Source organism: Sapajus apella, unplaced genomic scaffold (genome assembly GCF_009761245.1).
Source record: "Sapajus apella isolate SASKATOON/1434 unplaced genomic scaffold, GSC_monkey_1.0 scaffold13, whole genome shotgun sequence".
Classification (NCBI taxonomy): Eukaryota; Metazoa; Chordata; class Mammalia; order Primates; family Cebidae; genus Sapajus; species Sapajus apella.
Window position 1 is genome coordinate 28,479,821 of NW_022436953.1, and position 10,306 is coordinate 28,490,126.

Below are 10,306 nucleotides of genomic sequence, written 5' to 3' on the forward strand. Positions count from 1 at the left end.
TAACAAGTATTTCAAAGTTTCTATGTAATCTTAACAATCTCTCTAATGGATATACCATAATTGATTACTCCTGTATGACTACAAATGTTTGTTGTGTCTCAATTTTGTGTACATATTTGTGTATAGAATATCTTCATGCAAACTGCTTTTTCCTTTTTCTTCTTCTGTTCTGTTTTCTGTTATCCTAATCACCATCATTATTCCCCTCCCTGCCACAGGGAACAATTCTAAAAACTTTTTAATGCATTTTGTGTGTGTGCCTACAAAATGTGTATTCTTGTTTTGTATGTATGCATTTTGATCTTACATAAATATATCTCATTTTGTTTCTTAATTTCTTCACTGAGTACCAATGTTAAGAGCCAGTCACATAGCTAATGGGACATCTATGTGAGCTTCTAACTGCAGTAAATATTCCATGACCTGCTGTGTAAACTATCCATTTTCCCAGTGCTGGGATTCCAGATTGCTTCCAACACCCCATCACCACAAATAACCCTGTCTAAAATGCACCAGTAAAGATATCTAGACCTAGAGATTTTTTTTTTGTGGGAGAATTTTTAATTATGAATTCATTTTTTAAAATTGATATAGAGCTGTGCAGATTTTCTATTTTTTTATGACGTGCTTATTTGTGTCTTTCAAGGGTTTGTTGATTCCATCTAAATTTTCAGTTATTGACTGAAAGGTGTGCATAGTATTTCTCTATTATTCTTTTAATATCTGTAGGATCTGTAGTGATGTTCTCTCTTTTGTTCCTGATATTTGATAATGTGTGCCTTATCTCTTTTTTCTTGATCAATCTAGACAGAGTGTTATCATTTTATTGACATATTCGAAGAACCAATTTTTGTTTTATTAATTTATTTCCACTGTTTGTTTTTCATTTCATTGATTTACATTTATATCTTTATTATTTTCTTCCTTCTATTTATTTTAGGTTTAATTTGATATTCTTTTTATGAACTCTTAAAGGGGAAGCTTAGATCATGAAGATTAGACTATTATTCTTTTCTAAAACCAGCATTTAAAGCTATACATTTTCCTCTAAACACTGTTTTAACATTAAACCAGAACATTATGTTACATTTTCATTATCATTCAGTTTGAAATATTTTCTAATTTCTTTTGTGATTATTTTCTTGTCCTATGGATTATTTTAACATGTATTGTTTGATTTCAAAATGTTTGAGTATTCTAAAGGTATCATTTATATTGATTTATAATATAGTTCTGTAGTAGTCAGAAAGCAGACTATGTATAACTTCAAATTTAGCAAGACTTGCTTTGGTGAATGTCCTATGTATACTAAAAAAATGTATTTTGCTGTTGTTGGGCGAGGCAATACCCATTAACTTATATTTGCTCATAGTGCTATTTTTTATTTGTCTGATTTTTGTCTCCTAGTGCATCAATTACTGAGAGTGGAGTATTGAAATAACTACCTATACTTGTTTTTTTTCTTCTCCCTGTGGTGATTTTACTTTTCAATGTGTTCTTGTGTTTGTGGTGATGGGCTTCAAATGCTTTAGGATTGTGATGTCTTCTTGATTAATGAACTCATTGATCACTTAAAGTCTTCCTTTTTATTGTAATATTTCTTGTCTTTAATTATTTGATATTAATAGAGCCATGTCAGTTTTCCTATAATTTATTATGTATAGTCAGATTATGGTATAACTTTTTCTGTTTACTTAAAAAGTTTTTTAAATTTTAAATTAAAATATTTAAATAGACACATAATAATTATATATTAATATCCCTGCATACTCCATGAATATAATAATTATACATAAATATGTATACTTAATTATGCATATTTATATATATATTTATACACACATACATTTATACATACATCTGTATAATTATATGTATAATTAAGCATACATATTTATACACATATGTATTTATATATACATACATTTATACATATGCATAAATCATTATAAATATGTATGTATAATTACTACATTATATTTATGGAGTACATAGGGATATTTTGATACATACAATGTGTAGTGATCATATCAGGGTAATTAGCATATCCATGACCTCAAACATTTATCATTTCTTTGTGTTGGGAAGTATTCCGATTCTTCTCTTCTCTATATTTGAAATTATATAATAAACTCTCATGAACTATAATCATCCCACAGTGCTATATAACTCTAGAATGTCCTCCTCCTACCTAGCTCTAGTTTTGTAAAAATTATGGAACGTTTCACAGATTTGTACTCTATCCATTTACTTTTTACCTAACAATGCCTTTACAGCCTTTATATTTAAAGAGAAGTTCTGGTAAAGAGCAAATAGCTCAGTCCTGCTGAGGTTTTTAGTCCAATGGAATTATGCCAAGAGGAGTCAGCTCAGAATAGAGAATGCAGTACACGAAGATGGGTCTGGGAAACTAGTGGGAAAGTGGGAATTATTTTAGTAACCAAGATGGTGTCATCTTAATTTGCAATGAAGAACATTTTAAATCCCACTATCCAGATGGCTTTGATTTACTAAACTATTTCTTAACCTCTGGTATCATGTTTACTTAACAGTGCTGATCCAAGAATATGTTACAGGCATTGGGGGGAAAAGTCACTTAATTTCAACCTCTTGGGGAAAAAGCAAGCAAAAAATAAAATTGGACATTTTTGATTGTTTCTTTTTAGAACTAAGTCTGTTATTAAAGATGTACTGATTGGATAATTTAGTACTCTAGTGATGATCAGGAGTGTTAAGATGCTGAAACAGAAAGACAAGATTTCATTATTTTCCAATAACCTTTAGTCTTTAGGCTGTGGAGCTCCTAAGATCAACATTTTTATCTCTGTAAGGGCAGTGTACATTCATTTTGTTACACATCTAGCATTTCCAAAGAGGTCACTGATTCACACAAATAGAGTCGCCTAGTACTCTGTTATTACAACGAATTCCCCTCCTAGAGACATAAAATACACAGAAAATTGCAAACTCCTGTTTTAATCAGCATGATTTCCAGCAGTTTTTTTTTAAATCTCAAAACATGCCACTTTATCCAAATTAAGTAAATTTGTTTTAAAGAGAAAAAAAAAATCACTCTGACAACAAACAGTTGCTTTTATCATCTCTGCCATCAAATAGTAAAGATCTGACAGCTCTTCAGGTAATCAATTTTCATGAATTACTAATATCAGTTAGAAAACCAGATAAGTCTCCCAGCCTCAGCAACTCAACAGTTGTGTGTAGGCTATAATTTGCCTTAAAAATAGTTAGTCATCTCATGATACAAGTCCTGAGATCATACTGTTAACTTTTATACAACAGATATGGCTTGCGATACACACTGCGTGTACTATCCTGTGGCATTCCTAATTGGATAATTAGGGTTTATCACAGAATTTGTAGTTATCAGCATTTTCAGTTTCACCTCAGGACTTTGTTTTCAAGTCCTCAAACTAATGTGGAAATATGGTTTTAAAATTTGAAATTGTAGCAGGGCAGACGGCCCTTTTTGAAAGAGTTCGCGAAACCATTAGAAGAATAGTAATCTTAAATCCGGGCTTCAGGAAACATTGGGTTATAAATGAACGTGCTGTTTATAAAACCCTTCCAGAATTGTGCTAAAGTTAGTTTTAAATGAAGTAGGCTCTCTGACATGCTGTATTTGAAATTGGAAGGAGGAAGATTTCGTCGTTGTTTCTTCCAACTACATATCTGCATGCCACTGGTTTTTATTCTCTGAATTTGAACGATGAAAAGGTCATATTAATGTACCACTTGCTAGAACAATGGTGGAGGTCCCTCTTGGCAGCTGAAAATCCAGATCATGAATCTTGATGGAGAAAGATGTCAGTCCATAAATATGTAAGATGTCCTTAAGCCGAGAGATCTATCATTTTGGCCTTATTTGTCAGATACAGAGAGGCAGAGCCATTCTCCCGGGACCCTGGAGCTCCCAGCTGAAGCCTGTTTCTGCAAAGAAGATTTTCACATGAAGCTGGCCAGAGGACTGCTTACTTCCTGGTTATTTTGCTAAAAGAATGTCCAGCAAAAGTAAAAGACAAAGATACATTATTGAAACTGTTCAAGGGGAAAATCCCGGCAATCAATATTGCCTACAACCCTAATCTCTTCGAATGGGTTAGGCTAAGAAATGTGGGAAGGAGATTGATTTTGATATGTTTTTAGTTTAGGAGCAAGCCACACTTTAATTCTACTCTGTGGAATTTCACCTCTTGCTATCTGATATGAATACAAATTAGAGGTCAGAGCTGAAAATTTGGTCTTGGAATAATTCTCTCAGTTGCCCAGTGTAATACCTGCCTCTCAAAAATTTAAGCATTATGAAATAACATGTATGAAATGTGTGGCATACATTTTTAAAACTCGCCTTCTATGGAAATGATTATGCATAATACCAAATAACTATAATTTATGGTTTTCAGGGAAAACAGGAGGAATCAAATTATTCATGAAGTCAGATTGCACATGATTATCAGTGGGCCATAGGAGACTCACTGGCAGGTAAAAATGCTACGGGTCAGCACCAAGTACATAATGTGACCTCAGGTTCCTTCATACACTGTACACCTTCAGTAACTCAGCCTGTCTTCTAAACTCTAAAATAGTAGGCTGTGAGAATGTATAGTGTCCATAACTTAGTTGTATTTAGCAAAGTGATACTCTTTTCCATCATTTGCATTTGTGAATTTGCAGGGGAAGAGTTACCAAGGAGGTGAAGTTAAATTGGAAGAAATTTCCTCAAAAATTAAATTGGAAAGAAAAAAATGTAAAAAAATTTAAACAGACAGGGAAATCATCTATATTTGGAGGAAAGATTGTATCTATTTGCCTTTCATTAATAAATGTTGGATATAACAGTTGGAATTTAGACAAACTTTCAATTTTTTTTGTCTGTTGATTTCATAGTCTTCAGGTTTTAGATGGGCACTGAAGTTCTATAGTTCACAAATCCCTCCCTCCTGAGGCAAGGATTTCTTTTAGAACATCTGTGACAAGCACTTATCCGGATTCCATTGAACCTGAACCTTCCGTGTGGCCAGCACTCCTATCTCTCACGAGGCAGGCTGTACAACTATTACTGTCTAAAAGGTCTTCCTTGTTTGGAAGGGAAGCTCCTCTTCAGAACATCCGTTTCTCAATGCTGACCAAGAGAAACCTTTTTAGTGACACAGAACAGCTTTTCACAGGATGATTCTTTAACCCTGGGACCAGGGTTCTTGAGCCTTCAGAACCCCACCTCTCTAGGCCGAATAGCTATTTTACACCCTTCCCCTTAGAAAGCAGAGTAAAGTGAGCAATGATGGCTCTTAACTTTGCTTGCGTCATTGTTCCCTTGGAAAATCAGATGCAAGCTAGGAACCCTCTTCTCTTCCTAAAGAAAACGTGCATATGTACATGCCCTTAAAAATGGACAATAAGTTCAGGGATTGCAGAGCAGTAGGTTGAGAACCACGGGGTCTCCTGGGGATGCTCGAGTCATTTTGGGGGCATCAAAGGACGCTGACCAGCAGGGGGTCCCTAGATATGAGAGGAGTTGTCAGCTGGGTAGCAAAGAATGGGATTTTTGTTTTGATGCTTTTATTTAATTAATTAATTTTATTTATTTTTTTTGAGACGGAGTCTCACTCTGTCACCCAGGCTGGAGAGCAGTGGCACCATCTTGGCTCACTGCAATCTCTGCCTCCTGGATTCAAGCGATTCTCCTGCCTCAGCCTCCTGAGTAGCTGGGATTACAGGTGCGTGCCACAACGCCCAGCTAATATTTTTTGTATTTTTAGTAGAGATGGGGTTTCATCATGTTGGCCAGGCTGGTCTCAAACTCCTGACCTCAAATGATCCGCCCACTTTGGGCTCCCAAAGTGCTGGGATTACAGGTGTGGGCCACTGTACCCATCCTGTTTTGATCCTTTTAAATTAAGCAATTGGCACCAGGGTATTTTGTTTGAAAAACTGAAAGCCAACAAATTTTGGTTAACTAAAGGCTGTGGATTTGCTGAGGATTTTATGAAGCCATGTGCATTTTGGTGTCCCATTTTCCTGGAAGTCGCCAGCATGGCTGGCCTCATACTAACCTGGCAGGAGACCCCGCTGACCGGCAGCTCTCTCCCTTCCTCTAACCACCCTGAGCTGTTACATGGTACTCATCACTGGAAGACCACAACCTCTCATCACTACAGCACTTTAGACTTCAGAGTTACTATAACAATACCGGAGCCTCACAATAACCAGTGAAGAAGCCATAATTTTTAATAATTTTTAATTTTGGGGGGTATATAGGTGTATATATTTATGGGGTATATGAGATCTCTTGATACAGACATGTAATGCCTAATAGTCACACCAGGGCAAATGAGGTATCCATCACCACAAGCATTTATTTGTTTGTATTACAAACATTTCAATTATACTCTTTTAGCTACTTTTAAATGTACAATATATTTTGGTTGGCTGTAATCACCCTGTTGTGCTATCAAATACTAGATTGTATTCATTCTGTCTAACTATATTTTCATGCCCATTACCCACTCCCCACTCTGCTCTCCCATCCCAGACTCTGGTAACCATCATTCTTCTTTCATTTTCATGAGTTCAATTGTTTTCATTTTTAGCTCCCACATATGTGAAGTTTGTCTTTCTGTGCCTGGTTTATTTCACTTCATATAATGTCCACTAGTTCCATCCATGCTGTTGTAAATGACAGGATCTCATTCTTTTTTGTGGCTGAATAGTATTCCCTTGAGTAATATGTAGCACGTTTGCTTTATCCATTTGTCGATGGACCCTTAGGTTGCTTCCAAATCTTAGCTATTATGGATAGCGCTGCAAAAAACATGGGAGTGCAGATATCACTTTAATATACTGATTTCCTTTCTTTTGGATATACACCTAGAAAAGGGATTGTTGGATCAGATGGTAGCTCTATGTTTTGTTTTCTGAGGAACCTCCAATTTACATTCCCATGAACATTGAACAAGAGTTTTCTTTTCTCCGCATTCTCACCAGCATTTGTTATTGCTTGTCTTTTGGATATAAGCGATTTAAACTGGAGTAAGATGATATCTCATTACAGTTCTGATTTTAACTTCACTGATGATCAGTGAGGTTGGGCACCTCTCCATACATCTCCTTGCCATTTGTATGTCCCCTTTTGAGAAATGTCTATTCAGCTCTTTTGCCTATTTTTGAATTCAGTTATTGCATTTTTTTTCCTGTTGAGTTGTTTGGGCTCCTTATATGTTCTGATTATTAATCCCACGTCAGCTAGTTTGCAAATATCTTCTCCTATTCTGTGGCTTGTCTTCTCACTTTGTTGATTCTTCCTTTGCTGTGAAGAAGCTTTTTAATTTGTTGTGATTCTGTTTGTCCATTCTGCTTTGGTTCTCTGTGCTTTTGGGGTGTTACTCAATAAGTCTTTGCCCAGACCAATGTCCTGAAGAGTTTCTCAAATGTCTTCTTGTAGTAGTTTCATAGTTTGAGGGCTTAGATTTAAGTCTTTAATCCATTTTGATTTGATTTTTATATATGGTGAGAGATAGGGGTCTAGTTTCATTCTTCTGCCTATAGATATCTAGTTTCCCCAGCACTATTTATTGAAGAGACTGTCTGTTTCTCAGTGTATGTTCTTGGAAACTTTGTTGAAAATGAATTTACTGTGGATGTATGAATTTATTTCTGGGTTCTTTATTCTGTTCCATTTGGTCTATGTGACTGGTTTTTTTTTTTTTTGCCAGTACCATACTGTACCAGAGTACTATGACTCTGGTATAATTTGAAGTCAGGTAGTGTGATTCCTCCAGTTTTTTTGTTTGTTTGTTTGTTGTTGTTTTGCTCAGGGCAGCTCTGGCTATTTTGGGTCTTTTGTGGTTCCATATAAATTTTAGGATTTTTTTTTTTTATTTCTGTGAGAATGCCATCGGTATTTTTATAGAGATTGCATTGAATCTGTAGATTGCTTTGACCAGTTACAGACATTTTAACAATATTGATTCTTACAACCCAGGGACATGAAATGTCTTTCATTTTTTGTGTTCTCTTCAATTTCTTGCATCAATGTTTTATAGTTTTCATTGTAGAGATCTTCCACTTCTTTGGTTAATTCCCAGGTATTTTATTATGTTTGTAGCTATTGCAAATGGGATTACTTTCTTGATTTCTTGTTCAGATTGTTCACTGTTGGTATATAGAAATGCTACTGATTTTTGTAATTGATTTTGTATCCTGCAACTTTACTGAATTTGTGGTTTTTTGTTTGTTTGTTTTTGTTTTTTGGTGGAGTCTAGGTTTTTCCAAATATAAGATCATATTATCTGCAAACAAAGATAATTTGACTTCTTCCTTTCCAATTTGGATGCCTTTTATTTCTTTGTCTTGACCAATTGTTCTAGCTAGGACCTCCAGGACTATGTTGAATAACAATGGTTCAATCTTGATAGGTTGTATACATCTAGGAATTTCCATTTCTTCTAGGGTTTCCAGTTTATTGGCGTATAGCTGCTCATGGTAATCTCTAAAGATCCTTTTTAAATTTCTGCAACATTAGTTACAATGTCTCCTTTTTAATCTCTGATTTTATTTATTTGGGTCCTCTCTCTTTTTTTCTTAGTCTGTCTAAACATTGGTTGATTTTATCTTTTCAAAAACTAACTTTTCATTTCATTGATTATTCGTATTTTTTTGTTTCAAGTTCATTTATTTCTTCTCTGATCTTTATTTTTGTTTTCTTCTACTAATTTTGAGTTTGGTTTGTTCTTGTTTTTCTAGTTTGTTAGGTTGCATCATTAGGTTGCTTATTTGAAGTTTTTCTTCTTATTGGTGAAGGTACTTATAGGTAAAAACTTCCCTGTTAGTATTGCTTTCATTGTATCCCATAAATTTTTGCTATTTCATTATCATTTGTTTCAAGGAAATTTTATATTTCTTAATTGCTTCATCGACCCACTGGTTATTCAGAAGCATATTGTTTGATTTTCATGTTTCTGTATAGTTTCCAAAGTTCCTCTTGTTACTGACTTCAAGTTTTATTCCATTGTGGTCAGAGAAGATATGTGACAAATTTTTAAACACTTGTTTTGTGATCTAACATATGGTCTGTTCTTGATAATAATCCATGAGCTAAAGAGAAGAATGTATATTCTGTAGCCATTGGCTGACATAGTCTGTACGTATCTATTAGGTCCATTTGGTCTATAGCACAGATTAAGTCTGATGTTTCTTTGTTGATTTTCTGTCTGGATAACCTGTCCAATGCTGAAAGTGGGGTATTAATAATATTCGCTTTGTGTATCTGGGTGTGTCAGTGTCAGGTGCCTCTATATTTACAATTGTTATGTTATCTTCCTTAATTTAACCCTTTATCATTATATCATGACCTTCTTTGTCTCTTCTTATAGTTTTTGTCTTGAAACTTTTTTTTCGTCTGATATATAGCTACTCCTGCCCTTTTTTGGTTTTTATTGGCATAGAATATCTTTTACCATCCTTTTTTTCCCCCCAGTGTATGTGTGTCTTTATAGGTGAAATGTATTTCTTATAGGCAACAGATTGTTGGGCTTTGTTTATATAAATTCATTCAGCTACTCTATCTCATTTGTTTGGAGAATTTAGTCCATTTACATTCATTATTGTTATTGATAAGGAAGGACTCACTGCTGCCATTTTGTTATTTGTTTTCTGGTTATTTTGTGGTCTTCCCTTCCTTCCTTCCTTCCTGCCTTACTTTCCTTGAAGGTGATTTTCTTTTTTTCTGGTGGTATGTTTTAATTGTTTGCTTTTTATTTTCGTGCATCTGCTGCAGGTTTTGTGATTTGCAGTTGCCATAAGGCTTGCATATAACATTTGATAACCTATTATTTTATTTATTATTACTATTTTTTTGAGACAGGGTCTTGCCCTGTCACCCTGGTGACATGATGCTCTGTCACCCAGGTGAGGTGGTGCAGTGGTGCCATCTTTGCTCGCTGCAACCTCTGCCTCCTGGGTTTAAGTGATTCTTGTGCCTCAGCCTCTTAACTAGCTGGGAGTACAGGTGTGTGCCACCACGCCTAGCTAACTTTTGCATTTTTAGTACAGATGGAGTTTTGTTATGTTGGCCATGCTGGTCTCCAACTTCTGGCCTCAAGCAATCCACCTGCCTTGGCCTCCCAAAGTGCTGGGATTACAGGTGTGAGCCACCACGCTTGGCCTGATAGTCTATTATTTTAAACTGATGACAATACTGATTACAAACACAAACTAACAAACAAGCAAAGAGAAAACTTATAAAACTCCACAATTTAACTTCATTTCCTTGCTTTTTAACTTTTTGTTG